Below are 7,019 nucleotides of genomic sequence, written 5' to 3'. Positions count from 1 at the left end.
GGAATGGATTAACTTGGCAAGGGACATGGAGATTTTGAGAACATTGTTGGTCTCTGAGCTACCCCCGGTCAGGTGTGTTAACTATGATTTGAATGCTTTCTTACCTTGCTTTCCACTGGCTGTGAGTGATTCAGTGGCTGTAACTCTCTTCTGGCCCAGAAAAGAGTTTAACCAATGTTTTTCAAAGGCAGATGAGACATTAGAATCTGATGACAGAATTTAACCAATGGTTTTCAAAGGCAGATGAGACATTAGAATCTGATGACATGATGATATCACGTATAAATTCTCCATTGGCTTATGACCGCCACAAGGGTGATGCTCTGTTTTTTTACCATTGAATCACCAGCTCTTGGCATCACAGTGCCCAGCACACATTAGGGACTCAACAAATATTTGTTGATTGAATGAGTGAATGAATGATTCTCCATAAATGAATAGCTTATCAAATACCAAGTCCTAGCATTAAGATGAATTTTTCTAAATTCTTTCTTTTTTTCTATTTTTTGGCCATGCTGGGCAGCATGCGGGATCTTAGTTCCCTGACCAGGGATCCAACCTGTGCCCCTGCAGTGGAAGTGAGGAGTCCTAACCACTGGACTGCCAGGGAATTCCCTTTAAAATTTTTTTTTAATTTTTAATTTTTTAAAGATTAATTCTTTCATCTCTATACAGTTTTAGTTAGAGAAACTTTTTTTTTTCTTTTTTTTTGGAGAATAGGTCTCCTTCCCCCACCCCCACCCCCTTTTTGCTACTTAATGAATTAAGTCTAAACTCCTTAGGCAGGCATTTGAAGTCCTCCATAATGATATGCTCTCAAGTTGTGCTCCCAGGATTACTAATTTTCACCTAACACCAGTGGTCCAGCTAAAATGGATGATTATTCTTTATTTTTAAAAATGGACCTCCAAACTCTTCTGCTATTAGATTCCCTCTGACCAGGTCAAATCCCATCTCCTCTGTTATGACGCCTGTAAGATTACCTGGTGAACGTTGTGATGACCCCCCCCATAGCCATTCCTCTTTTCTTTCTCACTGGCCCAATTTTCCATGTGAGAACCATACCTTCCCCATGTGGGAAGAAGCCTAACTCCATATATATATATATATATTTCTCCTATAGATATCTGTACAATCTGTACAATATCTGTACAATGACTTGTCTATAGTCATGGCTAAACAAACCTATTTATTAAAGAAGCAAATGAGTCTCTTAAGGCTGAGTAAATTTCAGTGGTTATAGAGTTAATTTTGGTCAAAGGATTTACCTTATTTCTATGAAAAATTTATAGTGTGGTTTAAAATTCTTTTATAAATATAAAAACTCAAACATAAAACTCGTAGAAGAAAACATAAGGGTAAATATCCATGACCTTGGATTAGGCAATAGGACACTAAAAGCAGAACAGTAAGAGAAAAAAATAGATAAATTGGACTTCATCAAAACTGAATACTTTTGTCCATCAAAGGATATTATCAATTAAGTGAAAAGGCAACCTACAGAATGGGAGAAAGTATTTGCAAATCATATATCTGAGAAGGGTCAGAATACATAAAGAACTCTTACAATTCCAAGATAAAAAGACAAACAACCCAAGTTTTTAAATGGGCAAAGGGATTGAGTAAGCTTTTCTCCAAAGAAGACTTACAAATGGCCAACGAGCACATGAAGAGATGCTCAGAATCATTAGTCGTTAGGGAAATGCAAATCAAAACCACGAGACACCACTTCATACTCACCAGGATGGCTATAATCACAAAAGTAGAAAACAGGTGTTGGCAGGGATATGGAGAAATTGGAATCCCTGTGTATTGCTGTGGGAGTATAAAATGGTGCAGCCGCTATGGAAGACTGTTTGGCAGTTCCTCAAAAAGTTAAACCCAGATCAACCATACGACCCAGCAATTCCACTCCTAAGTATATATCTAAAATAATGGAAAAGTAGGTACTGAAACAAATACATGTAACACATGTTTATAGCAGCACTATGTACAAGTCAAAAAGTAGAGACCACCCAAATGTCTGTCAATGGATGAATGGGTAAACAAATTGTGGTATATCCCCACAGTGGAATGTTATTCAGCCATAAAAAGGAATGAAGTAGTGACACATGCTATAACATGTATGAACCTCATACTAAGTGAAAGAAGACAGAGACAAAGCTCATGTATTGTATGATCCCATTCCATTTATATGAAATATCTGGTGTAAATCCATAGAGAGAGAAAGCAGATTAGTGGTTGCTGGGGGTTGGGAAGACAACAAATGGAGAGTAATTGCTTAATGGGTACTGAGTTTCTTTTTGGGGTGATGGAAACGTTTTGGAACTACATAGGGGTGGTGATTGTACAACATCGTTAATGCCCTAAATGTTACTAAATTGTTCACTTTAAAATGATTAATTTTATGTTATGTGAATTTCACCTCAACCACATCCAAAAATCTTGTATGAGTGAGTCAGTAGGAGCAAAACATACTGACATGCATTTAATACTCAGCTATGAAGTAGTTTTCAAAATTGAATAAATAAATACCTGGATTCTCAGCTAAACTTTCAGTATTGATATGGCAGAAAGCAGTGTTACCCAAAGTGTGGGTTGTGTTCTATTGATGGCAGGTAAGACGGACAAGGCTTTAAATAACATTGCCTTGCGTAGTGAGAAATTTAATTTCTTTACTGAGATTTCAGTCACCTTTTAGTCCATGTGAATATATCAATGACAGTCTCAATTTGGTGCTAGGATGTTTGCTGTTAGTATATTTAATGTCTCTAATACATGCTAATCACCCTTTACAACAAAGAGAGAGCAGGCTTCAGGCTCAGAGCCCTCTGGGCAATGTTATTCTAGCGGTTTTAATATCATTGTTTTCAGTGTGTTCTTTTTTACTTTTATCTTCTGTTTATGTCATGTGACATCTGTTTTCTACTTTAGTGACTTGCATTCTACTTTACATAATGATGCAAAATTTCCTCTTTAGATTGATCTAAGTAGAAATGTGAGTCAATAATAATATAAATGGTATGAAGATTTAAGGGATAAAGTAGAACCCAGATGATTAAATAGGACACACCAGCATAAAGACACATTCTCTAGATTTCGAATATAAGGACCCGAGTCTCTCCCTACCCGTGCAACTCCAGGCACATCACTTAGCCCCTTGTGCTACTGTGCCTGCCTACCTCACAGAGCTTTTATGGCAAGTGCTTTACATATGTAAATTATTGTTATTAAATTACTGTTTATGTTGGGTATTGCCTGATCTAAGGGCTGCATTTCCCAGAGTCCTTTGCCAGCAAGTTCTGATAAGGTTTAGGTTCTGCCTGTGAGATGCACTCGAGATTTGAACAGCATAAGGATCATGCCATTCTTCCTCCAGGAGCAGCTGACATGAGGGTTTGACAGACATAAATTTTTGCAGTGAAGCTAGGCACCAAAGAGTGCCCCTGACGGTCACCAGCTTCTAAGCCGCAGGGCAGCTGTGACATTGGCCATGATTTCCTGTCATTTCCTGCAATTTCTGATCTCTGGGTGCAGCAGCTTCCTGACATTGGGTCCACAGCTGATGTGGAATAACCTGAAAGTTAGTGGAGGGTCACTCTCAACCTTCACCCATCCACTTCTTCCAAAGCCTTTGTACACATCTGATTTCATGGGTTAAATATTCAATATCTTTCTGCTGGTAATACCTGGAGTAGTTTCTTTTTCCCTCACTGAATCCTAACTGAGATATTATTTATTTCATTGAATTTATGAAAAGTTTACATTTAATAATAATACAATGAGTGAACATTTTTTGAGTGTTTACTACTAGTCATTGGGCTAAGCATTCTGCATGCATAATCTCACTTAGTCCTCTAAGCCAACCCTATGAGGTAGTTTCTATTGCTATCCTCATTCTGCAGGGGAGGAAACTGAGGCAGAGGGCTGCACACTAACCCAGGTCTCAGAGGTGGCCAGTGGTGGAGTTGGGGTTTGAACTCAGGCTGTCTGAATCCAGAGATTCCTCAATGACTCCGCGGTAGACTGCCCTTCCCACTGCAAAAAAAGTTTACTTTAGGTCGTCAATAAAGTCAACTTCAGGTCTGAAACAAGAAGTTTCAGTTTCCAGGGTGACACAGCACATATACTGCATGTTACTTGAGGGGGGCAGCCTAAGCGGGATCTGGGACAGGACCTTGTAATCAAACACACTAACTGTTCTGCGATGAAGTGAGTGTTCATATTACATAAGGTAAAGACCATCATAAATAGCCAAAGGAAAGTGCAGTTGCTACCCAACGAGTTTAGATGACAAATTATTTAGGAAAAAAACACTTTTGGTTTTCAGAGCTTTGTGGATTCCAAAATTACAGATTAGGAATTACAGACCTGATTTTTTTTTTTTTTTTTGCTGCCCCACGCGGCTTGTGGGATCTTAGTTCCCTGACCAGGGATTGAACCCAGGCCCTCAGCAGTGAAAGCGTGGAGTCCTAACCACTGGACTGCCAGAGAATTCCCCTGGACCTGCATTTTAAATAAAATATTAGCAAATAGAAAAGATAAACTGAGCAGATAAAAAAATTTTTTTTCCATCCCTTGTCTTATTTTAATTGAGTCTTTGGTCTGGCTCCTTGTGACCACTCCTTCTTTCCTTTTTTAGCCAAAGCATGTGGGCAAAGACTATTTCATATCTATTTAAGTCAAATGTAATTGTGAGTATATTTACTTTGCAGACACCAAAAGGTTAAGGTCACTGTGTTCTTTCACAGCACCCAGCAACATCACCCCACTTCAAAGGAAAGAACCAGACAAAATCAGCAACTTAGTAGTGAAAAGCATGCTCGGAATATGTTAGGATCTCTTACAGCTCACCTCATTCTTCTACAACTGGACCTTCTAATACAGCATTTCTGTTAATCTTGATAAAGTTATTTACTTATTAAGGTTTTAGCTAAAATATATCTAAGTATAGCTTTAACATTTTATTTTTAATCAATTTATTCCAGTTATCTGTAAGTGGGTAAAAAACCACCCTAAACTCAATGGCTTAAAATAATTTATTATTGCTCTCCTGGTTCTGTGGGTTCTGTGGATTGACTGAGATGTCCTCATTTGGGGTTTCTCATGGGGTTGCACAGTTGGGGCTCAAGACGTCTTGAAGGCTTGACTGTGCTGGATGTCCAAGATGGGGCACCCACATGGCTAGCAGTCGATGCTGGGGGCTCAGCCAGAGTTGTCATTCAGACCACCTATGTGTGGCCTCTCTGTGTGGCTTGGGCTTCTTTCAGCATGATGGCTGAGCTGGGAGGGAGCCCATCAAAGATAAGTATTCCAGAGACCCAGGTGGAAGCAGTAAGACTTCTTATGATCTAGCCTTAGAAATCACTTAACATCACTTCCACCTGATTATTTTTGTCAACAGTGAGTCACAGGTCCAGCCCAGATTCAAGAGGAGGAGAGCATAAAAGGATGTGGATAGTGGAGGCATGGTTCATTGGGGGGTCATCTTTGAAATCCAGCTCTCAGACAATGTATATAGATTTATGTGTACAGAGTTTAAAAGTAAATTCAAAAATCACATACACAGAGGCAAAAGTTTTATCGCCCTTCAACGGAGACAAAAATGCCTTGAAATTGTACTTCAATTTTTTTCCATATCTTAGAATACTTTTTAACACAACTCTGCTTGATGAGACAAATAAAAAACAAATAAATGGCATGAATGATATCTAAAAGGTGGTCAAACAGAGAGTTGAAGTATGGAAACTCTAAGTTGAGCAGACAGAAGAAATTCTCTAAAGCTATAAAAACATAAGGAGATGCTTTTCAAATGCTATGACATCAGTATAGGTCTCTGGCAAACCATGACAACCATTCTGGTGTGTAATCAGGAGCAGGTTGGCTTGTGAACCAAAGAGCAGAGGAGATAATGAGAGGCAGCCTTTGTAGTTGAAAACAAATCATTCCTACATTTTTTCCCCTTTGAGTCACAGACCCTTTGGAGCACATGGAAAAGTTAGGAAATATTTTGCCCAGAAAATAAATGTATTTTTAAAAATTGAAGTAGAGGTGATGTACAATATTATATAGGAAAAATGTATATTTGTATACCTTTGTTCCTTCCTTCATTCTTGCCTCCCTCTCTCCCTTCCCCCTTTCCTCCTTCCCTTCCTTCATTCCTTCTACAATTATTTAGAGAAAGCTCATTCTGTATCAGACACTGATCTGGACTAAGGGATAAAGTAGGGAAGAAGACAAATCCGTTCCCCAGTCTCATGGCATGTCCATTTTTAAGACAGACAGAAAAAACCCAAGTATACCAGTAAAAAAACAAGACGACCCCAGATAGTTATAAGGAACAAACTGTGTACACAGCATCTTGCATACAATTTTATGGGGTTCACAGTTGTGCCATGGACTCTCCTTCCTTGCTGTGCAATCAATAACTTCTCTTTTAAACCAAAGGATAACTTTTCAGTATGAGCATTGTGGATGTGGTTGTTGATTAGTCGTTGCTTTTTCACTTACACTGGGTACACAGGTGTTGACTGGCCCGAGTTGTTTTCAACAATGAAGCACAATTATACACAGTGTCACTGGAGCTGACTTTCCTAACCAATGGAAGAGCACTGGCTCCTTATGAGATTTCAGAAAGTACTACTGCTGGTGAGCATGACAATGTGCCTGCAAGGCTTTCCACAGCTTTAAAAAAAAAAAAAACTCCCCCCACTAGGGAGCTATCTGCTTACCCTTATTTTAAAAAAATTAAATGGATCCAATAGCCATGGATTCACATTTCAAATTCTCAATTTACAGGAGACTCTAGGAACGCACCCTTTCATCCATATTCTGAAGATGATAGTGAAGGATGTATGATTTGCTTTGGAGATTTTTTTCCCACTATGTCCTATGTTCTGTTCTCGCCACAAATTGTACTGCTGGCCTTAGCTATTATGGCATCCTGAGGATTTAAACATATACTTTTACCTTTGGCAACATTTTAAGTTTTTTTTTATTAGCATAATGCATAACTTTTG

This window comes from Balaenoptera physalus, assembly GCF_965194825.1.
Source record: "Balaenoptera physalus genome assembly, chromosome: 2".
NCBI lineage: Eukaryota > Metazoa > Chordata > Mammalia > Artiodactyla > Balaenopteridae > Balaenoptera > Balaenoptera physalus.
This window is presented reverse-complemented; position numbering follows the sequence as displayed.